Source organism: Onychomys torridus, chromosome 3 (assembly GCF_903995425.1).
Source record: "Onychomys torridus chromosome 3, mOncTor1.1, whole genome shotgun sequence".
Classification (NCBI taxonomy): domain Eukaryota; kingdom Metazoa; phylum Chordata; class Mammalia; order Rodentia; family Cricetidae; genus Onychomys; species Onychomys torridus.
The window spans coordinates 111,750,834-111,778,318 of record NC_050445.1 but is presented as its reverse complement, the minus strand read 5'-3'; the positions used below and the strand labels follow the sequence as shown (position 1 = coordinate 111,778,318).

General features: G+C 50.7%; 1 long non-coding RNA gene across 1 annotated transcript; it reads right to left on the bottom strand.

Moving 5' to 3' along the window:
• Positions 1-10,583: 10,583 nt before the first annotated feature.
• On the bottom strand, positions 10,584-13,557 carry LOC118579216. The gene is made up of 2 exons (XR_004944450.1): positions 12,996-13,557; positions 10,584-11,611 (listed from the first exon to the last, which is right to left on the bottom strand). It is a non-coding gene; the product is annotated as an uncharacterized LOC118579216 (long non-coding RNA).
• Positions 13,558-27,485: the final 13,928 nt, after the last annotated feature.

The window sequence follows — 27,485 nt, the reverse complement described above, 5'->3', positions numbered from 1 at the left end:
CCAGTGGGTCCCTACCAGTTTGAAAAACTGCCCAAGCCAGCCTGGGGGGATCAGTTGGCTTCCATGAAACCCGGTAGTGCTTGCTGAATGTTCTAGGGGCAGGGCAGTATTGTAAATCACTAACCTGTCACCTGCTTCTTAACCTTGCAATAATGTTACAAAATAGCACGGTGATGTATAAATAAATGCATGCACCATTGGTTACAAAGTCACCAGGCATGGTGCTGTGCTCAGAGCCTCAGGTGACAGGAAGTAGGTGGCAGATGGAGCCTGAGACTTGGAGTCGTTTTCTCAGTACTATCAATGCCCCCAAACCTCAACATGTGACCCCCCCTTCCTCTGGCAAACCCTGGTCCTGGAGTGTGTGTCGGCCTGGACTTTGCTGAGAAGCAGGGCACCTGTGTGCAGTCAGCCTGCTCAGCACTGCCAAGCTGCCTACGTACCAATCCTCACTCAGACCGTTACCTTTGAGGGTCCTGAATGAATGATGCTTAAGTTTTCTATACCTTGGGCTCCACCCAGGATTGTTCCATGGTTAACAAAGAAATCCCAATCTCGATGTGTTCTGGGGCTCTGGTTTGCTGTCCACTCTGGTTCCCACTGTGCAAACTGCATTTCTTCCTTGTCCCCTCCTGCCTCCTCCTGGCCCTCCGTGGCTGCCCAGACAAACCTCTTCAGCTCTTCATTTCTTGCTTTGAAAAACATCTTCATCCAACCTGACAGAGGAAGTGGGAGGTGGGTCAGTTGCCTGCCTTTTTCAACCATCCCCACTGTTCTAAGACCCCCACACACTCCCAAACCCCCGCCCCATCTCTGAACCAGTTCAGGGCAGTCCCTCCCCTGAGCCTCACTTACAGGCCTCTTCTCTCCTGCAAAGCCCCTCCTCTAGAACCTATCTGGAGTCAGCTGCTGTCTCTCTTCAGCCAAGATGTCTGCCAGTAGTGCTCTGGAAATGTTAGCAAGGGACTTTATAGACACACACACACACACACACACACACACACACACACACACACACACACACACACAATGTTTTGGTAACACAGAAGATGATTAAAAGTTTACACATAATAATAAAACACATACTATTCTTCATTGGAAATTACATATAACCAACCAAGTCTATCTTTCTTTTCCTTCCTTCCTTCCTTCCTTCCTTCCTTCCTTCCTTCCTTCCTTCCTTCCTTTTCTTTCTTCCTGACAAGAAACAATCCTCAACAATCCTCCACTCTCTGCCAATTTAATCCATTTCTTTATTTTAAAGTAAGCACATGTATCTCATGTACTGTGTGTCAGGGGACAACTTGTGGGTATCTGCTGTCTCCTACCATGAGGTTTCCAGGGATCAAACATTGGTCTCTTCCAAAGCTGGGTTTGCAGCCATCAGCCACGCCCACCTGTGTTCTAGTGATCCCAACTCTGGTGTCCCTGCTTGTACACAAGCCCTGAGCCATCCCCTAAGAGCTCCAACCCCTGGCCTTAATTTTTTTGGACAGGTTCTCAGTCTGGAGCCCAAGAAAACTGCACTCACTGCGCAGGCCTAGCTGGCTCCAAACTCCTGATCTTCCTCCCTCTACCTCCCAAGGATGACAGATGTGCACCATAGTGTTGACACTAAGGACTGGCATGAGCAAAACCCAGCTCTTCATGGTCAAGCCCGCTCTTTCCTGGGTTCCTTGAGGAAGGCTTTCACCACCCACCAGGGGTCAAGGCCAGAAACCAGAGCAGAAGCCTTCTTCTGCCTCACACCTCCTGTGGCTTCAGGCTATGGCCATCAAGCACCTCTAAGGTCTGTCCCTGTCTCCACACTCTAGCAGACATGCCCACCTTGACCCTCACAGGCAGCTCCTCCCTCTCTCCCTCCCACTCTCCCCTCCCTATCTGACCCTGCCTCCCCTTCCCCATGGCACTGTGCAGAGAAGTCCTGCCTTGCTCTGTTCTGAGCAAAGCTAGGCTCCCAGAGCCCAACAGTCCCTGTTTCTTGTCTCACATCTTGACTCTCCAGATCTATGTCTGGTACCCCCTCCACCCTCAGCCTCTGCTCCTTCAGCAGAACTGAGATGGGGCCTCCTTAACAGGTCCCCACCTTGAGTGGAACCAGAAAGCAGGCCAGTCCCCTCAACTCTACCTCCATCTCCTCAGGCCTCCCTGTCCCTGCCTTCTCTATGCCCAGCATCCTTCTTGTATCAGATGTGGCTTATGAACAACGAGGCTGGGGCAGCCGAGGCAGGACAGGTGACATCTTGGATGGTGGGCAGCATGGTGGCTCTCCCAGGTGGTCCATCTGCTGCTGCGTTGGGCAGGGGGGGAATCTGAATGACTACAGGGGACTGGAGAGCCAGTGTCCTGTCAGCACCTCCTAATGACAGCAGGGATTTGGTTGTTTGCTCCCGTGAGATGGGAAGGTGAGGAGAGAGGTTTTGGGAAAGGCTTGGTAGAGTAAAGGAAAAGTAGAGTTGTCAGCTGCCTATGGATTGGAGTGATCTGGGCAGGGCTGAGTGTGAGGACAGAGGGTGGAGGATGCAACCCTAAGTAAGAAACCAGGGCTGGGAGGCTCAGGGAAGATGGTAGCTGAGGGTAGAGAAAGGGCCTGGTCAGGGGCTGGAGAGATGGCTCAGCAGTTCAGAGCACTGGCTGCTCTTCCAGAGGACCTGGGTTTGAGTTCCAGCACCACAAGGAGGCTCACAACTGTAGTTAGAGTTTTCCTACCTGGCCCAGAGTCAGGATAAATCTCTCTCACCCACCAGTCCCACAGTCTCTCAGACCCCACCAAGTAAGCACACAGAGACTTATATGACTTACAAACTTTATGGCCGTGGCAGGCTTCTTGTTATCTACTTCTTCTATCTTAAATTAACCCATTTCTGTTAGTTTATACTTTGCCACATGGCTTGTGGCTTACCAGTGTCTTTACATGTTGTTTCTCATGGCGGCGGCGGCTGGCGGTGACTCCCCCCCAACCTTCTACTTCCCAGAATTCTCTTCTCTCTTGTCCCGCCTATACTTCCTGCCTGGCCACTGGCCAATCAGAACTTTATTTACACAGAGCGATATCCACAGCACACAACAAGTCTCAGGTCCCAGAGGATCTGACATCTTCTTCAGGCCTCTACAGGAATTGCACACACGTGGTGCACAAACATAATTAAAAACAAAGAAAGGAGGAGGAAGAGGAGATGAAAGCCATGGAGCCAGCCTAGTCAGGATGGGAGAGGACAACGGTCTGGGAGGTTGGAGGGACAGCTGGCTGAGGCCTGGGGGGAGCTGGAGAGGGCCTCTTTAGGCAGGCTGAAAGTGAGGATTCTGGAATTGCTTTGGAGTAGACAGTCCTGGATGAAATGATATCGGGTGGCTGAGGAGTCCCTGAGTGTGTGGGACAAGGAGCCACAAGGCCAGGCTGTTTCCAGGTTCGTCATGGTGTGAGGACATGCTTATATCTAGAGGATTCTCCCCACAGCAGCATACCTGGTACCCCAGATATGGCCTGGGTCACACCCTGGCAGCCTCTGAAGCCTTCAGCCTAGGCCCTGCTGTGGGTGGCAGAGGGAAATGTTGTCACAAGTGCATGTGAGTTTGATGAGACTTCGCCACCAGCATCCTTCCATGGGAGACCCAAGGCCAGGCCCACAGCTTTCTCCTGCTGGTGCCGAGGTTTCTCTGGAAAGACATGGCTCCCCTAAACTTCAAGGGAGGAAAGGGCAGGTAGATCAGAAGCTGGAGCTGAAGAAAGGTTGGATTCCTCATGAGTGAAGGTCTTCCTGAGGCTACTTATTCAACATCCACCCATGCCTGTTGATCAGTAGACTGGCTCTGGTTTCTAACTTGCTTTGGCTGAGCTGGAGTCCTAGGCCTTGCGACCACAGACCTAGGTTGGAGGCCACACATCTCAGGGAAAAAGGGGTTACACCTGTCCTTTCTCAAGAGTCACAGGAAGTTGCTAAAGTGTCCAAAAGAAGAACCTTGTAGTTACTGTCTTCCCTGATAGCTGTCCCCACCCCTGCCCCACACCCCAACCTGTTGCCTAAACAAAGGGTCAAAACAGGAAAGATAAAGTCCATCCCACTCACAGTTCCAAAGACACAGTGTCAAAGATGTGACTTGAGGAGCCCTGCCCTCCTGGTACTGTCTCTTATCATCAATGTGACACCCCCCCCAGGAGACTTGAAATAATTATTTATTTTAATTGTTTTTAATTTATTATTGTCATTTTATGTGTATGGATGTATTGCCTGCATATATGTCTGTAGACCACATGTGTGCTTGGTACTCACAGAGGCCAGTAGAAGGTGTTGGATTCCCTGGAACTGGAGTTACAGATGGTCGTAAGCCTCTGTGTAAGTGCTGGGAATTGAACTCAGGTCCTCTGCAAGAGCATGTGCTCTTAACCACCAAGACCTCTCTTCAGCCCCCCAAATAAATATTTCTAAAATGTTCTGAGATACATGAATGAGTGGATAGTACATGACATTGATCCTTGAGTCATAAGCCTTCAAAATATGTCACTGTGGGTTCCTGTCACTCAGAGACCCCACTCTGCCACAGATGGGGCAGTCACATGACTTCTGTGCTACAGGTCCCGTCCCCCACACTGCTGTCTCTGCAGCCCACTCAAAGCTCAGAGTCTAACACAGAGTCTAACCTGTGTGGAACAGGCTGAGGGTAGAAAGCACTAGAAACACACACCACTGCAGAAACCCAAACAGGGCAAAAATGTCAAATTCAACTTTACTGGACTTCCTTTTTTTAAATTTTTTATTTTTTTGAGACACAGTCTCATGTAGTCCGGGCTAGCCTCACACTCACTATTTTAGTCCAGGATGACCCAGAACATCTGATCCTCCTGCCTCCACATCTCTAGTGCTAGGACTATAGGTGTGAACCACTCAGTTCAATGCAGAGCTAGGGGACCTTACTCAGGGCTTCACAGATGCTAGACAAGACCTCCACTAACTTGGCCACATCCTCAGTGCCTGAACTTTTTCCCCACTCAGTTTTGGAAATCCCCAGTGTCTCAAAATCATAATCCCCGGACAAGACTGCATAGGTAAATACAGGACTCGACTTGGCCACAAGCTGCGGTGGATGGGAAATCACCATCAAGGGGAACTCTTCCCCACCCTGGTTCTGCAATCTTGGCAGGTTCAACTCCTGATCCTCTGCATAGGGTAGATTGTGTAAGATATCAGCTGTTGAAAGACTGCAGGGCAAGACCCCTCCTCTAAGCGCTCTGTGACCTTGGATGAGGTCCTTTGAATATCTGGGTTGCCATGCCTCCATTTGAAGGATGGGTGGCCTTTTATCACCTATGCCATGAGTTCCTATTCTCTCTCAGTGCCAGCCCCATGTCACCTGGAAAGAGCTTCATAGAACAGATGGGAAAAACAATCCAACTCCCCTGGCTCTTAGGCTGAAACGTGGGTGGATAAGACATCGATTCTCATTGGCTCCTGGGGAGAGCCTGGTAAGGAGCCATCTTCAGAGGGTCAGGGGTCTTAGCGATTCTTTCTAATGTTTGGCCCTGGGGTGTAGGAGACAAGGGTGGAAGTCAGAAACTGGAGTGACTCGTGCCCAGGACTGCTTGTTGGTACCCTCTCGAGACTGAGCTGATCCATCCTCCATGCTAAGAATCACAGAAATGGGTCCCTATCCTCTGCTGACATCTGAGGACCAAAGTGTGTATAACCTTGTCCAGAAAGGGCCTATCCAGGAGGATCCTGCCCATAGGGGAATGGGGGTCCAGAGAGGCCATGTCCAAGGGGACTCTGTTCAGGGGGCCTGCTGGGGTTTCTAGTGCCTTCCTTGCATTAACCCTACTAGACAGGTGCCCTTCCTCGGCCCACAGTCAGAGCTCTGCAGGGCAGAGAAACTAGAAGGGACTTGGTACTCTGAGACAGGCTTACTGCACCCCACAAAGAAGCTTCCAGCGGGTGGGTGGGGCTTATGCAGCCATAGTCTCTCTGCCCCACCAGGCATGGTGAGGAACACAAGTACAAGTTTACTCAGGCAGTGCCTTGTAGGTCCATTCTAGAAGGGCTGCTTTCCCGTTTCTTCTGTGCCCCCTGGGGGCAGACCCAGAGAGCTCCAGAGCCCATCTTGAGTCCCATCAGTCCGGCCCCTCGCTGGCCAGACCACTGTGGGAAGGCCACAGGCAGATGTGGCCTCCTCCCCACAATGAGAGTAGCAGGTTCCGTGACAGCCCTGGAGGACAGCAGCTGAGACACCAGGGACACCTGGCCAAGCCCAGAGCTTGTCATGATGCTGACAAAGGAACTGCAGAGACCTCCCCAGTTTGACCAAAGACAGGCCACAGTGAAAAAACAAACAAACAGGACTGGGCGGCGCACGCCTGTAATCCCAGCATCCCAGGCAGAGGTAGGCGGATCTCTGTGAGTTCGAGGCCAGCCTGGTCTACCAAGTGAGTTCCAGGAAAGGCGCAAAGCTACACAGAGAAACTATGTCTCAGGGGAAAAAAAAAAAAATCAGCAATCAGGTCCCAGGAAGAGAGCTGCCAGGAAGTGCCAGATCACCAAAGCCAGCACTCACAGTGACCTGAAACTGTTGGAGGAACCCTCTGCTCACCACTATGGAATGGCAGGCTAGGGTGGAGGTCACATGGCAGTTTTAGGACAGTCAGAACACAGACTCTCTCTCTCTCTCTCTCTCTCTCTCTCTCTCTCTCTCTCTCTCTCTCTCCTCTCCTCTCCTCTCCTCTTCTCCTCTCCTCTCCTCTCCACAAAGCTGGATTATTTCTCAGTTTTTCACCACATTGAGCTGGTCAGTATGTTTCTGTCCTGTCCCTGGGTAATACTTGAACTTCGGGAAGAGCCATCTCTCCTTCCTTGATTTTCCTGAAGCTGGGTCTTGATCCTCCTTATGGGGAGGAGATGAGGGAGGGGAGGGGAGAGACTGGAGGAGGGGACCAACTTCCATGTGGAGGGGTTATCAAGAGGCTGGAAAACAAGCCCTGTGCTCAGGGAGGCAGGGCCACAGTGTGAGCTCCGAGACTGGACCACTCATAGGGCACACCCTTTCTCCAGCATCCTGTCTGTTTTCTGGGCAGTGCCATAAACCTCTTGGGTTCAGGGAGACCCTTGTAGGGATGGGTCCGATCATAGCCAGATGGGGTCTCACTGGGCAGCAGGAAGCTGAAGTCAGGGCTGAAGTCAGTCCAGAAGGGCTCTATCACCCCGGGGGTGTTGTTCTCACAAGGCCGAGCTCGGTGCCCTTCACAATATCAAAACAGTGTCTGCTGCTGGCCTGGGGTGTCACAAAGTACCACAGCGGTCCCTCTGGTCCCTACACAAGCCTGAATTGACTTCTGTTGAATAGAAGGAGACAGGAGGGCTCAAAAGGTGGGGTCCGGAGGACCCTGCCTGAGGGGCTCAGTGCAGCATGGTCACAGCCTCGGAGGCCCACCTGACTTGTATGTCACCTTGAAATCAACTAAAGACCTGGCAATAACACACATACCCCCTTCACTCTCTCTCACCCCCTCACCCCACACCCCCCTGTAGGTGGGGAATCAAAAACCAGGAAAAGAGAGTGGCCACTAAACAAAAACAAAAACCAAACTATAAAGTCACCAGCAATGAAGGGCTTCCTAACAGGGCTGGGCCTGCGTTCCCATAGAGTGGTAGCCCAGAATGGGGTTCTGTCCCCCATACTGCACAAACTGTGTGTGTGGGTTCACCTCTGTAATCCCAACCTATAGGAGGAAGAGGTAGGAGAGTCAGAAATTCAAGGTCGTTTTTGGCTACATAGGGAGTTTGGGACTAGCCTGGGCTACATGAGACCCTACTAAAAATAAAAAGTTGGCTGAGGAAGTCTAGAGTTGTTGTTTCTGCCATGTTTATCACATTGTTGGGGTTCCCCAAATACTGTTATTGGCATCATAAATCCAAACAGCTGGGGCTGGGGTACAGCTCAGCAGAGAGTTTCCATCCCCCAGCACTCCCAAGAAAAAATAAACAAAACCCACACTTGCCCATATATGCACACATTTATAGAGTGTCCTGTGTGTACACACACAGGTGTCCACACCCTGTTAAATACAGCATGGGGTCCCGGAGAGGATCTGCAGGCGAGAAATGGACATTTGTGGAGAACCAGCGAAGCTCAGATCGTCTGGCATTTTGAACCAGGCCAGCTAAACTGTTTGCTCGGATAGGGGTGCGCTGGGTAGGAAAGTCTGCCTCTGATGGACATCCCCCAACCATCGCCACCGCTTCCCTATAGATTCGCTTATTTCGAAATAAAAGATTTCTTTAAAAAAAAAAATGTTTACAGTCTTCTGCTCAGAATTTCACTTCTAAGATTTTTATCTCAAAACTTACCAGAGACTAAGACATTCTTCAAGGAAGAAATAATAAATACAGGAAACTGGGTATGTCAGAGCAGCAGGTCAACCACAGGCTTGAGGCCAGCCTGGGCTACTGAGACCCTGAGTAAAACAATAACAAAATGCAGAGGAATGAGCTAGATGTTCAAATGTAGCAGGCTGACCGACTGTGTGTGGTACGCTGGGAGGAACCACCCTATAAACTGTGAAAAATGCTTCCAACAGAAAGCCGGAAGGGCCAGCCAGGACAGCTCAGCCCAGTCCGGCTCCCAGTACCGAGCCTGAGGAAAGGCCACAGTGAACCAAGGTGGTCGGTCACTTGCCTTACTTTTTCCTGAGCATATTTATATGTATTTTAAGTTTCTAGGACTGATGGGTATTATGTTTATCAGGATGAAGGATTAGAAATTCCCTCCTTGTATTAGTTCCTCAAAAAGCAGTTCATAAAATCACCATATGACTCAGCAATTTCACTACTCAGTGTCCACCTGAGAAGTGAAAATTCATGCCCAAAATACAAGTGCAAGTGCGTATTCATGGGGACCTTGGTCTTTCTCAACGTATTCGTGTGGGGGATATATATGTGGACATGCCTTCCGCAGAACACGTGTGGAGGTCAGACACAGCTTTACCAAGTCTGTTCTCTCCTCACACCTTTATGTATGTTCCCGAAATCAAACTCGGGGTGCAGGGCGTGTGCAGCTGGCACCCCACTATCTTGATAGCCAGAAACACTATCAGTAATCACCAAAGAATAGAGGCGATCCCTCAGGATCATCAATCAGTGGAAGAGTATGCAGCCTGGCACAGGTTACAACATGGCTGGACCTTAAAGAGAGTAAGACACCAGGCACAAAGGCTGCATAATGTGTGATAATTCTTCTATCCAATGTCCAGGGTGGACACATCCAAGGAGACAGAAGATAGATTCATGGTTGCCAGGGGCTGAGCCACAAGTGACTGGTGATAGATTTAGGGTTCTTCTTAGGGTGAGGAAAATGTCCTATAATACGATTTTGGAAGCCGGGCCTGGTGACGAACACCTTTAATCCCGGTACTCAGCAAGCAGAGGCAGGTGGGTCTCCAGAGGGAGCTCCAGGACAGCCAGGGCTACACAGAGAAACCCTGTCTCAAAAAACAAACAACAACAAAGACAGTGATGGTCACATAACATTGTGAATATATTAAAAAAAAAAAAAAAAACAGAAACAGACAAACAGTAAAAACATTGGCAACCGGGCCTGATGACCCGAGTTCAAATCCCCAAGACCCAAGGAAAAGCAGAGGAGGAAAACTGGCTTCTGCAATTGTCTTCTGACCTCTAAAGCAGAGCACTGTGGGGAGGAGCACTGTGGGGAGGAGCACTGTGGGGAGGAGCACTGTGGGGAGGAGCACTGTGGGGAGGAGCACTGTGGGGAGGAGCACTGTGGGGAGGAGCACTGTGGGGAGGAGCACTGTGGAGAGGAGCACTGTGGGGTGGAGCACTGTGGGGAGGAGCACTGTGGGGTGGAGCACTGTGGAGAGGAGCACTGTGGGGAGGAGCACTGTGGGGAGGAGCACTGTGGGGTGGAGCACTGTGGAGAGGAGCACTGTGGGGTGGAGCACTGTGGAGAGGAGCACTGTGGGGAGGAGCACTGTGGGGAGGAGCACTGTGGGGAGGAGCACTGTGGGGAGGAGCACTGTGGGGTGGAGCACTGTGGAGAGGAGCACTGTGGGGAGGAGCACTGTGGGGAGGAGCACTGTGGGGAGGAGCACTGTGGAGAGGAGCACTGTGGAGAGGAGCACTGTGGAGAGGAGCACTGTGGGGTGGAGCACTGTGGGGAGGAGCACTGTGGGGAGGAGCACTGTGGAGAGGAGCACTGTGGGGAGGAGCACTGTGGGGAGGAGCACTGTGGGGTGGAGCACTGTGGGGTGGAGCACTATGGAGAGGAGCACTGTGGAGAGGAGCACTGTGGAGAGGGGCATTGTGAAGTGGAGCACTTTGGAGCACTGTGGGGTGGAGCACTGTGGAGAGGGGCATTGTGGAGTAGAGCATTGTGAAGTGGAGCACTCTAGAGTGGAGCACTTTGGAGCACTGTGGGGTGGAGCACTCTGGGGTGGAGCACTCTGGAGGAGAGTACAATAGAGGAGAGCACTGTGGAGGTAAGTGCTCTGAAGGAAAGCATGGTGGAGGGGAGCACTCTGATGGAGAGCACAATGGCAGGTGTGAAACCATTTTACAAACACAAATAAACAGCAAAAAATGTCTCTCATAACTTTCTTTATTAAAAAACAATTGTTCTTCCTTATAAGTGACGCTCAGACCTACAGGCTCTTAGATGAGACCTGAGCGGATGGCTTTCCTCAGAAAGGACATGGGAACAGAAAGGCAGACACAGCCAGGCTCAGCCTGAGCCATCCCTCCATGGCCTGTGGAGTTGCAGGCCCTGGCTCTTGTTTCCCGGTACTCTGTGTCCCTGTGGCTCTGCCCTGTACCCAAGCAGCCCACCCGATGACACGCTCTCCACAGGGTTTGGCCAGGACTAAGACATAAAGAAGAGCCTGTTTGAAAAAGAGAAAGTGGGAGGGAAGCAGCAGCGCTTCAGGCTGGGGGTGAGTGGGTGCTCGGGGCTCTGAATGGCAGGCCTCTAAATAAAGGTGCCACCCTCCTGGCCGGGGCCACCTGCGAGAGCCAGCGTGTTGGTGGAATGCTGAGGAATGTGAGGAGGTGGAGGAAGTGAGAATTACATGGCTCAGTTCTTGCCAGCCAACCAGCTGGGCAAACCAGCACCCAGGGTGGCAAGCTCCGTGCCTGGTCACCCTGTGGTGGCCAGCGGCCTGCTCCTCCCTGCTGGATCCATGCCTCAGTTTCTGCGAGGAGCTCAGCTCTAGGACACAGACCAGCTATAGACTGGAGGGTGGGACCCACAGGCCACACAGGGGGCCCGCAGCAGCCCTCCTGTCCTTCAAGCCCACGTGCCCCTTGCCTGGCTCCCCTGAGCACCATTCAACCCTGAGAAGTAGGTGGCTTCTAATAAGTGCTCCTTCTTTGTCTTAAAAGTGACACACAGAACGTGGTGGCATGGTCATTCCCAAAGTCTCCAGGTGCCTGTCACACAGAGGCAGAGTGTCCATTGATCTTCCCACCCAGGGAGAGGCCTGCTCCAGCCTGGAGCACCACACTCAGAAGAGACCGCTTCAGGTCCGGCTTGACCTGGCTTCCAAATTTAACCTTCTCCCTTCCTTTGGCCTTCCTGTCCTTCCTTCTGCCCTCTCTTTCTTCTGGAGTCAGAGCTGAAGAGCAGAGAAGCTAGTTAACAAGTATCTCCGTTCCTGGCTTAGGGCGTGCAGGTAAAGCCTGTTTGTTTTGGCTTTTGGTTGGTTTGTTTATTTGTTTGTGGTTTGCTTTTGTCATTCATTCACTCACTCGCTCATTCATTCATTCATTCATTCATTCATTCATTCTGTGTGTGAATGTGTGTTTCATATGGAAGTCAGAGGACAAATTTTGGGTGACAGTTCTCTCCATGTGGGTCCAGGGATCAAACTCAAGTTGTTACTGTTTTTTATTTGCTGGACAGGGGTCTTGCTATGTAGATGAGCCTGGCCTCAAGCTTGCTGTCTTCCTGCCCGCTCCCTGAACGCCAGGTCACAGGTATGTGCCCCCACACATGCCCCTTTGTGTCTGGTTACCCAATCCCGCCCCTCCTTGCTGAGCCACCTTCACTGTGGCCCTGATGACACTTGCTTGGGGCAGGGCAGGGCCTTTGGCTGGCAGGCCCTCCAGACACCTGGCAGAATCAAGCTTTTGGACTCTTTTGGTTGTTTCTCACAGGGACTCGGATCCAGCCTAGGCTGGGAAATGTCCAGGATGGTTCTCTGGAAGCCCCATCAGTCGGCTGACCCGTCAATCCTGCAATGTCCAGTTCTGGGCAAGGCTGAGGTGGGGAAGTGTCAAGAAAGAGGAAAATCCAGTTCCTGCCCAACTGTGTATAGAGCCCAGCCTCATAGCCAGGTCCAAAGTCCGGGGGCTGGCTACAGGGTCTGCCCTCCGAGAGCAAGAGCCCGGGGAAGGAGGAGGCCACTGCTACCCTGTGTCACAGGTTGTGGACTGGGGTACAGTAGCAAGGCCTGGGTGTGGTGCGTCGGTCACTAACCACAGGTTGCTGAAGGACATATGTGCGTGTAAGTACCTCTGGGTGTTATGAAATATAGTGGGCAGAGATTTTGACACATTTAAAGGGGAAGTTAGAGTGACCACAGGCTGGAGAGATGGCTCAGGGTAAAGAATCTTGCCACCTGAGTTTGATCCCAGGATTCATGCGGTAGAAAGCACAACAGCCCAGCACGATGGTGCACACCTTTTGTCCCAGAACTCAAGCTACAGAGGCTGGAGGAGCTCTGTGAGGTCAAGGCCAGCCTGGTCTACATAGCAAGTTCCAGGTCAACCAAAACTACATAGAGACAGAGGCATAGGGGCTGACTGCCAGTAGCTGTCCTTTGACTTCTACATATGTACCGTTACATGTGCGTGTGCACACACACACACACACACACACACACACACACACACTCTAAATAAATGTTTTAAAATTTTATGTGTGCCATGCTGCATGTGCTCGCACACACACACACTCCTACCTAAGACCCCCACTGCCCTCAGGTAGCCCCTCCTCACCTCAGATGACGAACACACGTCCATGCTGGTAGTTGTACAGTGAAGGGGTGTGGGCATCCCTCCTTCCCTGAGACCTCTGAGTGGCCTTGTAAGGTGGCAGGCTCCCTGCAGAGAGCATTCTTTACACATCCATTTTAGCAGTAATGTATCCCTCTAAGCAGCGACTTGTCCAGTGCACGTAGATAAATTATCACACTAAAGCAGAGTCCATCCAGGATATGTGTACTTGTCCCCTTGGCATTTGGGAAGCTGGTGAGGTGGCTTAGTGGGTGAAGGTGCTTGCTCTCAAGCCTGGTGACCTGACTTTGAGCCCCAGAACTTGCATGGTAGGACAGACCCAACTTCCACTTACACACACACACACACACACACACACACACACACACACACACACACACAATAAATGAATGTAAACAAACAACCGGAGATAGGGCTCAGTGGTAGGACACTTGGTTGGCATATGCAAGGCCCTGGGTTCCATCTTTAGCATCACATTAACTGGGTACAATGGCCCATACCTATAATCCTAGCATTCAGGAGGTAGAGGTAGGAGGATCAGGAGTTCAAGGTCATCTTTGGCTACAAGGTGAGCTGGAGACCAGCCTGGGCTACATGGGACCATATCTCATGTGTGTGTGTGTGTGTGTGTGTGTGTGTGTCTGTCTGTCTGTCTGTCTGTCCTCTGTTGTTGTTTTTGCTGTTAAGAATAGCATCAGGTGTCACAGGTGTTTATAACCATGTGACTTTGTCCATATCTCTGAGCTGATTTGTAAATCCATTAGCCAGTAGGCTCTCCCCAGGAAGGTCTATGGGCATCTGGGGCTCCTGGGCAGAATGGGGCTGTCTCAGCCTTCCTGGGCTGTTCTACTCTGGGTGGTCAGCTATCAGAAACTTGGTTCCCTTGAGGGCAGGGCTCTCTCCACTGAGTCACCTACGTTTACCTGGGTTGGGCAAAGAAATAGGTCTGATTTGGGCACTGGAAACCTTGGCTCTAAGTTCTGGTTTCTTATATGACACCTCATGTCTCAGACTGTTTACTTAGCTGTAAAGTGGGATGGCCCTGACACCATCCATGACTCAAGACAGGGTGTTTCACCACCGCCCAGCACAGTGCTGAGCAGAGGGGCCTGTGGGCAGCTTCAAAGAATAGGCCTGAAGCTTGGGGTGGGGGGTAGCTGGGCTGTGGGCCTTAAGCTGTTTGGGAGGCCTTGGGATAAGACTGCTTCTGTAGACCTGCCCATCCAGCCAAGCCTGTCCTAATGCTACTTACTCCGGGACCTGTTGGGGACACAAGTCCAGCCAACCCCAGAGCATACAGCCTCGAGAGCATTGCAAATGCCTCTGAGCAGTATCATGGCTTCAAAGGCTGGATCCCACACTCCATGGCCTTCTCCATAGATGAGTACAGCTACCGGGCGGTGATGGCACAGGCCTTTAATCCCAGCGCTCGGGAGGCAGAGGCAGGCAGACTGATCCAGGAAAGTCGCAAGGCTACACAGAGAAACCCTGTCTTGAAAAACCAAAATAAATAAATAAATAAAAATAAGTAAGATAGATGGGTACAGCTTAGGAGATGGGCAGCCCAGGACTGCCCAGCTATCTCCACAGGTGTTGTTCTGTGTCTCCCAGGCTGGGTTGTAACATCTAAAAGCAGGAATCGGACCTCCTCTTCTCCACTCCTCTCCCCACACAGAGGACCCCAGACTGCAGAGTGAATCGGTGGAGCTGGGAACACTGCAACTGCTGCCCAGCATGCAGCCTCAGCCACGGGAGTGGCAGGGTTCCAAGGGCCTGGATTTAACTTTTTAAACATCAAAGGAGTTGGGGATGTACTCGGCTGGTAGAGTGCTTGCCTAGCATCCCCAAGGCCCTGGGGTGGACCTCATGCACTGTCTGTGGTGGTGCACATCTGTAATGCCAGTACTCTGTCTAGAGACCAGCTTCCGCTGAATCTTCTAGAACTGTGGGTTGTTACACAGAAGAGAGCCCCTGAAACGAGGGCAGGATGAGCAGACACAAAACTTTGCAAGGATGGGTGCTGGGAGACTTGGCCCTTCCTGGCTCTCAGAATTTCTTCAGTGACAGGCTAGTGACTGTCCATCTATGTACTGTGCCTCCCACAGCCCCCACCCAGGCCTAGAGATACAAATAATGGCACTCCTCCACCGAGAGCCCAAGAAATTGTCACAATATCCTCCTGCTGCCCACACGATGCCTTTTCCTGCAGGCTCAGCCTGCCTCATCCTCCACCTGCCAACCTCGCCCAGGTCAGCACCCCATGAATCACTGCCGGCTCCTCCCCTCCCTCCCACACTCGGGTGCCACCTTCTGCCCAGCTGGGCCTCCTCCTGTACACCTGTACCTGGGCAGGACTGCCTCTTGAAGCCCCTGCTTCCTGTTCTGGCCACCTCAAGCCCTTGGGGTTTTAATTCTGTGTGAGTAACAGAGTGACCCAGATAGGTGTATAGTCTAGATTCTGACTCAGTGGGTTTTGTGAAAGCGGCCGGGTAACTCTGATACATCTGTCATGGCCTCCTCCTCGGGTCACTGCTTAACAACAACAAACAAGAATTGGCATGCTTCATGCACTTACCAGCTCTGCCTCCTGGAATCCTCTTGAGAAGCCTGAGGCAGGAGCAACCATCTGCTCCCATTTCACAGTTATGGAAACTGAGGCAAAAGCCATTCAGGAAAGCAGGGACATCCATGCACCCCACAATACCCTCAGTGACAGCTGTAGGAAAGAATGGCAGTATGGGAGCAAGTCTGTCTCTGAGAGCTACTTAACTCAAAGAGATCTTGGGTGAGAGATGGTGACAAAGTGGATGCTTGTATGAAAATGCACTGGGGTTTGCTCAAGATCTGTGACTTCCTGTTCTTTAGCTCCCAATAAAAAAGACCCTTTAGCGGCTGGAGAGATGGCTCCGTGGTTAACAACATGTATTATTCCTCCAGAGGATCTGAGTTCAGTTCCAGAACCCATGTCAGGTAGCCTGTGACCAGCTCCAGGGGATCTGATGCTTCCAGTGGGCACACTCTCACACACACACACACACACACACACACACACACACACACACACACACAGTTAAAAATAAATTAATAAAGAAGCTGGAGAGATGCCTCAGTGGTTAAGAGCACTGGTTCTCCTTCCTAAGGACCTGGGTTCAGTTCCCAGCATATACATGGTGTCTCACAGCCATCTGTAATTCCAGCCCCAGGAGATCTAACACGCTTTTCTGGCCTCTGTGGACAATGCATACATGTGGTACACAGACACAGGCAAAGCACATACACACATAAAATTAAAATAAAAATATTCTTTAAATATTTTTTTAATCATTTTTAAAAAGAAAGATGGTGCCGGGCAGTGGTGGCGCACGCCTTTAATCCCAGCACTCAGGAGGCAGAGGCAAGTGGATCTTTGTGAGTTCGAGGCCAGCCTGGTCTACAGAGTGAGTTCCAGGAAAGATGCAAAGCTACACAGAGAAACCCTGTCTCGAAAAACCAAAAAAAAAGAAAGGAAGGAAGAAAGAAAGAAAAAGTTCCACACTAGTCAGAATTCATGGTAAAACCCTGTCTCAAAAAAGCAAACATGCAGGTTGGGGATTTAGCTCAGTGGTAGAGCGCTTGCCTAGCAAGCACAAGGCCCTGGGTTTGATTCTCAGCTTAAAAAAAAAAAAAAGCAAACATCTTCCAAAGAAACTAAAAGAAAACCATTAAGTACTGGCAACTGGGAAGGAAGAGCTCTTTCTGGCAATAACTAGAGAACAAATTGAGAAAAGATCCCAGATCCACCTCACAGGAAGTCCTATCAGGAGGCCAGACAGGAACAGAGTCAGTCCAACACAAACACAGAAAGGCTTGCAAAGATGGCAGTGGGTGGCAGTGACCCGGCCTCTGAGCTGCAAGACTGCTCTCCTCCCCTCCCCTCCCCTCCCCTCCCCTCCCCTCCCCTCCCCTCCCCTCCCCTCCCCTTCCCTTCCTTCTTTCCTTTCTATCTTTTTTTTCTTCCTTTCTTCCTGTGACAGGGTGTTAACTATGTCATTGTGCCTGGCCTGGAACTTACTATGTAGACAGGCTGATCTCAAACTTAGAGAAACTTGCCTGCCTCTGTCCCTCAAGTGCTGGGACCATGCCTGGCTTGCAGGACCATCTTCAGGCTGGGGACAAGGCTTTTGTGACTTCAGCACAGGAAGACAGTCCGATCCCTCCAAATCCATTCCCTTATGGGTGCATTTGGAGGTCAGGATTCAAAGGACCCAACTGGGATCCCCTGTGCTCCCACAGCCCCGGGGCACTCCAGCTTGGCAAACTGAGCTGAAGTTCATTCCCAAAGAGCAACTGAAATGCTGAAAAAAATGTATGATAAGGCCCCCAGTACCTGTTAGCCCTGAAATACACAGAGGGCCCAGCTGTGGGGACAGACAACACAGGGATCCAGCTAGAGAGAACTAGAAGGAACCCAGGGAGATATGATGATGTCAGACATGGGACATGGCCAACCAGAGGGGTGAGAAGATATTTTAACACGGTGACCCTGCTTCCCACAGTTCATCATACTGCACAAACAGCATCTAGACTCAAGCTCAAATGCACAAATGTCCCATGCCTGTAATCCCAGCACTTGGAGTTAGGGGCAGGAGAATCAGGAGTTCAAGGCCAGCCTGACCTACCTGAAATACTACTAAAAAAAAAAAAAAAAAACAAACCCACTAAAAGTATTAGGATCTAGTTTGGGTCACCATATAATTCAACAGCAGGAGACTTTCCTGAGTTTGACAGGGGTCACTCACTTGCTCTTAGAGACCCAGATCTCAGCTAGTTATCCCACTAGGAGCTTGGCTCATCCAGCTCAAAGGGAATCAACCATCGCACCCATGCAGCCCTGAGGCACCTCCCTGCAGTCCCCGGTCCGGCTCACTGTCCTCCACCTGCTCAGCCTTTAGCAGGTCAGCCCCCCTGAGTCACTGCAGGCCCCTCCCCTCCACTCCTACCAAGCCTGATCACCACCCCCAGGGCCACCTCTCCACCCTGCACCCTGGCGCACACCCCACTGGCCTCCCTGCTACCAGCCACTCCCAGCCCTGGGCTTTGAAGACTATTGAATGTTTTTACAATTAATGAAACTAAATGGCAAATGATAATCTAGAATGAAATATTTGTGACATGAAAGGTGATAAATTAATAATCTGAAAAAGAATTCCAAGCTCTCTTAAGAATGAAAAAGGAGAGCTGGGTGGTGGTGGTTCATGCCTGTAATCCCAGCACTAGAGAGGCAGAGGCAGGAGGATCTCTGTGAGTTCAAGTTCAGCCTGGGCTGCAATGAGAGTTCCAGGACAGCCAGGGCTACACACAGAAACCATGTCTCAGAGAGAGAGAGAGAGAGAGAGAGAGAGAGAGAGAGAGAGAGAGAGAAGAAGAAGAAGAAGAAGAAGGAGGAGGAGGAGGAGGAGGAGGAGGAGGAGGAGGAGGAGGAAGAGGAGGAGGAGAGGAAGGAGGGAGAAAAGGGGGAGAGAGAGCATGTGTGGCCCATTGAAGTGGTCAAAGACTTAAGGCATTTGCCATCAAGCCTGATTATCCAAGTTCAGTTCTTAGGCCCCACGTGGTAGAAAAAGAAAATCAACTCCTGGAAGTTGTCCTTTGACTAAGGCGCGCGCGCACACACACACACACAACCACCACCACCACCACCACCACCACCACCACCACCACCACCACACCAACAACAATAAAACAAATAAATAAATATGTACATGTGTATATGCATAGAGTCACACAGGGGGAAAGATGTAAAACCCAAATGTTAACAACACAGATTTCTGGCAAGTGTTCTCAGTTTTATTTCCTTTACCAGGTTTTCTCCCGGTACTTCTGAACCCTGACTTACCATCCTTTGGGTGTTCCCTTTGGCTCTGAGCATTGCATTCTTTCTATGTGGCACATGGGATGGTTTATCTTTCTGTTTTGCTTTTTTATTGCTGGACATTGAACCCAGGGCCTTGAGCATGCTAGGCAAGTGCCCTGCCGACTGAGCTACCTCCCTATCCGGCCATGTAACTTCTTAAGCCTAATCTTGTCTCTGATATTCACTAGCATGAGTAAATCTCCACTTCTGTTTGCTCCCCTCAGTGCCTAGAACAGAGCATACTCTCAGCAAACAGCCCCAGAAAGAATGCATCCCTCTGTGGCCACACCCTTTCTGGCTCAGTGCTCTGGCGTCCAGCCAGTTCTCGGTCAGGTTTTGGGCTGTGTGTTGTGGCCTCCCATCAGTGTAGTCTGTGAAGGTGCATGGTGCTGCTAATTGTTGCTGAGTGACAGGACTGTCTCTTTAGAGCACAGGTCCCTGCTCCACTCCCAGGGCAATTAATGAACCAGTAAGTGTTCCCCTTATTTCTGATACACAGTGGGCATCGGTCCAACAGACACACCTGCTCCTGCCTCCCTCACCTCAGCTGTTGGAGACTTCCTTCCAGAAACATTCCTTCATCTAACCCATGGCCTGCCCACAACAAGCCAGCCCCACTAGCTCCTCCTGTCCTGAGCAATCAAGTGAGCTTGCGAGGTAAACTAATCTGCTAGACACTCATTTTCTCTAAGAGACCCTGGAGGAGCCATAGCGCATCTTCTACTCAAATCCAACAAGCAGAGCCTCACATTGCCCTTCGTCCTGGAGATGAGTGCTCCCTCTAATTTCACTCTCTGTAGAAAACAAAAAACAAAACAAACAAACAAAAACAGAGAAGCCACCAGGTTTCTGTACCAGTGACGTACTGAGGGGATAGAGACAGTAGAAAAAGTTCAAGGTTCTCCTTAGCTACATAGTGGGACAGCCTGTGGCTTCTTTTTCTCCTTGAATAGACACACTGTAGTGTGTACAGGGTTCTAGAAGGAACAGAGAGAGCTCTGGAACATGGGCTGTGATTCCAGCTCAGGAGATCCAACGCCCTCTTCTGGCGTCTGCTGGCAACTGCACTCACACGCCCATACCCTCTCCACAGACACACACAATTAAAAAGAAATCTTTTTTTCAAGTGTTTGTTAATATAGTTTCGAGCCAGACAGCCACCCATCCCTCAGCTTTTCTGAAACTGATTCTGGAGCCACAGAATGCAGCCATGTGCCAGAGACCACTGCCCTTCCTCATCTGCCTTCCTACCTCAGCCAGGGGACAGTGTGAGCAGAGCAGATCTCTAATGTGGAGTTGTCTGTGGTGGAGAGTTTCAGCAGCAGCCCTGGCTCTACACAGAATATCAGTAGTTCGAATGTGTGTGTGTGTGTGTGTGTGTGTGTGTGTAAAGTAAGCACCCCAAGTTATGACAAATAAAAATGTCTCCAGGGCTGGCAAAACATCTCAACAGGTAAAGGAGCTTGCCACCAAACCAGAGAACCTGAGTTCAATCCCAGGGACCCACGTAATGGAAAGAGAGAACCAAGTTCACTATTCCTCAAACCTCTACACACGCACCACGGCATGCACATGTCCACACACACGCACACACTAAATAAACAAACGTAATTTTTAAAATTTAGAAATGTCTCCTAACATTGCCAAATGTTTCCTGCTGGGGGTGGGGAGATAGTCTTACGACAGCCATGCAGAAACCACCTCTGACCACTGGCCAGGTCTGATATGGATCATGGCGCCTCAGCAGTGCTCCTAGTGGCTAGATGTGGCACTGCAGGTGAGAAGGCCACAGGGACCAGTTCTGCTTCTCCAGGCAGCTGCCTTTTTCTCATCCAGCAGGAGAAATACTAAAGCACCCTGGGTGGTGGGAGTGGGTCACCATCACCCTTAAGATACCAAAACTACAGATGAAAGAGGATACCCGGGCAGACTCTGCCAGCAGCCAGCCTATTGCCTTGACCTTTCTAAAAGGGCACTAGAGATAGGTGGGTCCAACGAAAGAAGTTGAAGTAGAACTCAAAGGTGGGGCCCCGGCACCAGGGGTGCATTTACTCGGGGTTGTTAGAAAACCACACTGCTCTTTCAAGAAGTGACACATCCCCAAGCCTCACTGTGCAGTGAACCCTGACTGAGCAGCACAGGGCTAGTTGTGTGCCTCTGGGCACAGCCCAAGTGCTGAGATCCACGGAAGGCGTGCTGTGCTCAGTCACTACCAGACATGTGACCTGGGGGGAATTATTGACCTCTTTGTGACTCAGTTCCTTCATTTGGGAAGTGGGTGTGATAAGAGGCCCTAATTGGACCGGGACAAGATGTACGTGACTTGCCAGATGTCAACAGTAATGTGGTCATCTGTGCTCCACAAGTACTAGCTGGTCACATGTGCATTGTGTCCTTAAAGCTGAAACCTGGGAGCTTAAATGCTGATTGGCTGCATACCTGTGGTATTTCAGTCTATGGAATGCTAGACAGCACTGGACAAATGAAGTGGAACCATATCTGCTTAGACCTACTTGGTAAGGAATGAGAAAAGTTTCTATTGTATGTAGAAAATATATGTAGATAAGTACACAAACATAGTTTAGTTGTTATTTTGTTTGTTTGTTTGTTTGTTTGTTTGTTTGTTTTAAGACAGGGTTTCTCTGTGTAGCTTTGAGCCTTTCCTGGAACTCACTCTGTAGCTTAGCCTGGCCTCAAACTCACAGAGATCCACCTCCCAAGTGCTGGGATTAAAGGCGTGCACCACCACCACCCGGCAGTTAGTTGGTATTTTTATTTATTTTGGTTTGGTTTGGTTTGGTTTGGTTTTTTCGAGACAGGGTTTCTCTGTAGCTTTGAAGGCTGTCCTGGAACTCGCTTTGTAGACCAGGCTGGCCTCTAACTCACAGCAGTCCACCTGCCTCTGCCTCCTGAGTGCTGGGATTACAGGCATGCACCACCACCGCCCAGCTTATTTATTTTGTTTTTAAGATGAGGTCTCATGTAGCCTAGATTAGCCTCAAAATTGCTGGGTAACTAAGTATGATTTGCACTTACCATCCTCCTGCCTCCACCTCCCAAGTGCTGGGATTACAGGGGTGCACCACCATACCTGGCTGATGAGACGTTGGGGCTGACATCAAGGTCGCATATGTGCTAGGCAAGCACTCTACTAACCGAGCCACATCTCCCTGCTCCCCATTTTTAATATTTTTATTTTACTTTTCAGATTATAATTTGATTACATCACTTGCCCCTTCCTTCTCCTCCCTCCAACCCTACCATATACCCATCCTTGTTCTTTTTCAAATTTATGCTCCCTGTTTTCATGGATTGTTTTGCATATATAATCCTTAAAACAACCTGCTTGGTCTGTCTGATGTTGCTTGTATGTATGTGCCACAGTAGCACACACCTGTAATCCCAACATTTAGAGGTTGTGGAGGGGGGATTTCAAGTTTAAGGCCAGCCTGGGCTACACAGCAAGACTCCCATCTAAAAACAAAACAACCAAGAAGTTATGTGCATAAATCGATACGGCATTATCTGCCTAGAATACTTGCAGCACCTTCAAGAGTCATGATGTCAACAACCTTGCCAGTCTAGGGAGAGGGAATGGAGGACCAGAGCACTGACTTCCTCCTTTGTTACTGTCTGAATTATCACCTGAGCAGATACTTTTGGAAAGCTTGGTAGACCCTGCTGACCTCGGACTGAGGGAGAATGGCCTCTGCCTCCCTGGCTAGGATTAAAGGCGTGCCTACCACATTCTTTAGCTTAGTCCGTCTCTGGCATGGGGAAATTTTAAGAGGAAATAGAGTGTTACTTTTTTTTTTTTTTTTTTTTTTTTTTCCGAGACAGGGTTTCTCTGTGTAGCTTTGCGCCTTTCCTGGATCTCGCTCTGTAGACCAGGCTGACCTTGAACTCACAGAGATCTGCCTGGCTCTGCCTCCCAGTGCTGGGATTAAAGGCATGCACCACCACCACCACCACCACCACCACCACCACCACCACCACCACCACCAAGTGTTTACTTTTAAGAGCAGGATATAAATAGTACAAGCTACAGGGATGAATCTTAGGTGTGCAAGAAGAAATCCAGCCAGGCAGAGCAATGGTTGAGAGGGAAAGACACTTGCTGCTGAGCCTGACCACATGTGTTTGCTCCCCAAGACTCACATGATAAAAGGAGAGAGCCTGCTCCCAGGAACTGTCCTCTTGTGCACACACATTCATGTGCATGCATTCGAACACACACACAGTGTAGTGATTTTCAAAAAGAAATCCAATCATAGCCCAGACTGGTGGTGCACACCTGTAATCCTAATCCTCAGGCAGGAGGATCAGGAGTTCAAGTTCAATGTTGCTACTACACAGCAAGTTCGAGGCCATCCTGGTCTACGTGACAACCTATCTAAATAATGAATAAATAAGTAAATAAATAAATAGCCATGCATCTTTTGCCTCCAAGCTGGTTGGAAGGTGATGCAGGCCACACTTTTGTGGCATTCTGGTGGACAGCCCTTGGCAACCTTTTTTGTGGAAAGGGTAGAGAGACCCATGAGGAAAGAGCTTTTTCTGGGCACGTGAGCGGACCAGAGCCGCCATCTGCCCAGTGACGATGAGCTGATCAGGCTGAACATCCATTTGTAAATTCAGATCTATCCATGGGGCCTCCCTACATGGCCCCACAGCCAGCAGGAGTGTCAGCGACTGACTCTCCAGAGGTGTGAGGGGCCTATTGGGCAGGGCAATAGCCAACGGAACTGAGAGCTGCTTTGCTATGGGAAGGGGCAAAGGGAAGGGGCAAAGGGAGGCCACAGACCAAGAGGAAGAGTGCGATGGTCACTGCCTAGCCTTGTCCACTAACGCGTGGAGACATGCACCCCGGGACACCCACATGCTCATGGGGTGAGGGTGTGGGAGCTAGGCGCTGGGACCACACATGGATGAGCCCTGCCCACATGAGAAGTGTGGGAGAACTCAGGTGTGTGTGCCAGTGGAGAACACAGCAGAGGGGAAACCACATAGTCTGCATGGGAGGGCCCAGCCATCCCTGAGCCATAGAGCACGTGTGATTCAGAGCCCTCTGACAGGCAGTAGAAGAAGGTGAGAAGTGGCTGGCGGGGATGGGGGGTGTGTGTACAAAGGCCTGGAGTTGAGAGTACAGGCTTAGGGGAACTGAAAGCAGTTTGGGGAGTGGCAGATGATGCCACAGGCTGGGCTCCACGTGAGGAATGTGGACTCTGTCCCACGGGCGGTGGCAGAGCAAGAAGAGGAAATGAGGTGATGGCGTTGACCAGGAAGGCCCTGCTCTACCTCTCAGCTGACACCCACCCAGCCAGGAGTCTCTCCCCTCACATCCAGGGGTACCAAGCACCCCCACCACCTTCCCCGTAGCGATGAGTCTCAGTGACCTGTACTGTTCTTTCCTTCACATCCTGAGTGCCAGAGGTCAGGAACAACTTCCGGTGTGTTCTATGCTGCTCCAACACACAGTACCTGTCTTGATAATTCCTCAGAACCCGTTGAGAGAAAACGAAGTGTGAGAGGTAGTTCGTGTGGTTCCCACTGGAGATGTAGAGTCAAGGTTGGACATGGGCAGCCAGGGGACCTGAGGCGAAGGCGCTTTTCAGAAGTCTAGGTGAAGACTGGTGACAGGCTGAGCTGAGGTGGAGCAGGGAGGGACTGGGAAAACAGTTAGGAGGCAGAAAGAACCAGCCTGCGTTGATAAGGATGCCAGGTTAGGGGAACAGGCACCTGGGCTTCTGGCTTCAGGAGCCCAATGGATGAGATAACCAGGAAGGGCTGTTCTGGAGGGAGGCGGCACACTGGGGTGGTCAGCTGAGGCCTGACAGCAGGACAGAGGTGAGGAGGTCCCATGTGGAGCCATGAACTGCACACCTACAGACAGGCCTCAGAGAGGCAGGACTTGCTAGTCGACAGCCTGCAGTGGTCAAAGACCCAGAGAGGGGTGATGGCCCAGGGAGAGGAGGGGATAAAACAGAGAGGAAGCCAAACCACAAGGAAGAGTTGAGGAAGAGAGATGGAGAGAAAAATTAGAGGTGAGTGAGTGAGGATGGGAAGCACCGGCCACTAGAGAAGCTTCAGGGACTAACACGTCCTGTGGGTGTGGAAAATGGGAGCTGTGTGAATTCCTTTTCTCCTCACTGTGGCAAAGCACCAGGTAGAAGCAACTGGTGAAGGAAAGGTGTGTTGTTTTCTGGCTCACAGGTGGAGGGTGCACTGCAGTGCGGTGACGGTGAGGGCGTGGTGGCAGGAGTGGGAGGCAGCTGGTCACGTGGCATCCATGGTCAGGAAGCAGAGGGATGTTGGTGCTGGCACTCAGCCTGCTTCTTCCTCCTTCATCCCAGGACCGCAGCCCATGGCATGGTGCTGCCCACATTCAGGGCAGGTCACTCTTTTTCAGCTGACCCTCCCTGGAAACACCTCCACAGACACATCTAGAGTTTCTACGATGATTCTAGGCCCCCGGTCAAGTTAACCACCACAGTCTGCCTGTGTGTGCCTTACAGCAGAGAAAACTTAGGCCCAGGGAGGCTGACCAAAGCAGGATACTGGCAGTTAGGCCCATGGATGTACAGATCAGTGGCCCTCAAATGATGGGCTCTGGGGTCCCCAAGACTCTCCCAAGGGTCCAGGACCGGCTTCATAACAACACCAAGAGATTTCTTCAGTGTCCGTTTTGTGAGTGGTGAGTAAAGTGCCTGGGACTTACCACAAGTCAACAGTGGCAGCTACTCGAGGAAAGTGTGGGGAGAATGGGAAGGCAGGAGGGAAGGAGGGGATCTCATGAACAGAAAGCTACTACAGAGCTATCAGAATCCGAGCACGGGGCCGGTGACACCAGCACGCAGAGTCCCAGACTAATGGACTAGCACAGAACACCCCAGCGAAAGCCATGGTCTCCATTCAGTGATTTGTGACAAGGGCACCAAACTGCACGATGGGAAACGGGGTGTGCAAAGTAGGGAATGCAGTTAGACCTGAACCTCGAAGTGCACAGAAAACACAAACTCACAGTGGGTAAGACAAGGGTGGGACCTCGGGGCTGGAAGGGTGGCTCAGTGGTTAGAGCACTTGGAACTCCTGTAGAGGACCTGAGTTCAGTTCTTAGACCCCCACATGGTAGTTCACAACCACCTATTACTCCAGTTCCAGAGGACTCAATTCCCTCTCCTGGCCCTTGGGCAGGGCATGCATGTGGTGGGCATATATACCTGGGGGGCAAACATGCACATAAAATAAAACTAAGTAAATCTTTTTGTTTTTTCTCAAGGGAGACCTGAACCTATACAGTAATGAGAAGTAAACAGTAAGGAAGCTGCTCTGGCCTCGGCAAAGATGCTTTGGATTTGATAGCAAAGGCACAGGGATCCTGCCAGGCTCATATCCAGACAGCACAGGAAATGGTTAGAGAGCGAAAAGTCACCCCACGAAACAGGAAGATGTGGGTGTGAATCATGCTGCAGATAGGAAATTGCTATAGGGCTGGAGAGTTTGGCTCAGCAGTTAAGAATATTGTTGCCTCTGCAAAGCAGGTTGGTTTGTTTCCCAGCACCTGCGAGATGGTTTACAACTGTCTGCAGCTCCGTCCCAGGGAGTCTGAAGCCCTCTTCTGACGTCTCAGACATCAGGCATGCACGTGGTGCACACACACATGCAGGGAGATCATTCATACATATAAAATAATAAATACATCTAAAATAAGGTAAAGAAATTACCTTATAAAACAAACAAAAGCCAGGTGGTGATGGCACACACCTTTAATCCCAGCACTCAGGAGGTAGAGGCAGGTGGGCTATCCTGATCTACAGAGCAAGCTCTGGAACAGCCAGGGCCAGGGCTGTTAAACAGAGAAATGCTGTCTAAAAAAGAAAGAGAGAAAGAGAGAGTGGGGGAGAAAAGCAAAGAGAAGAAGAGAAGAGAAGAGAAGAGAAGAGAAGAGAAGAGAAGAGAAGCTAAACAACCCAGCAGTCAGAAGACAACTCAACGGAAGTGGACTGAGGGCCTGAAAGACATCTCTCAGGAAGATGGGCAGATGACCAGCAGCCCTTGCAAAGGCACCCAGCTCCCCCAACCACCAGGGAAATGAAAATCAAAACAATAAAGCCAGGCCCAGTGCCTACCCATCCTCTCTATTCCCAACATCAAAAGGCCAAGATTCATAAACTGAAGGTAGGACTCCACAGCGAGACTGTCCAAATAAACAAATGACATAATAAAAAACAACACTTCACACTAGTTGGGATGACAATAACAATAACACTAAAAGTGTAGTCTGGAAAGTGAGGAAAAGGAGCCTTTATGCACGGTTGGTAGGAGTGTAAAATAACACAGCCAGTGTTAGGTTCCTCAAAATTCTAGTAGAGCTACCATGGTCCACAACCCCAAGCCCAGTTATACATCTAAAAGAAAGGAAATCAGGGGCTGGAGAGACAGCTCAGCAGTTAGGAGTGCTTACCGCTCCTGCAGAAGACCTGAGTTCAGTTCCAGCACCCATGTCAGGCAACTTACAACTGCATCTAACACCAGCTCCAAGGGATCCAGTGCCCTCTTCTGGTCTCCACAGGCACCTGTGG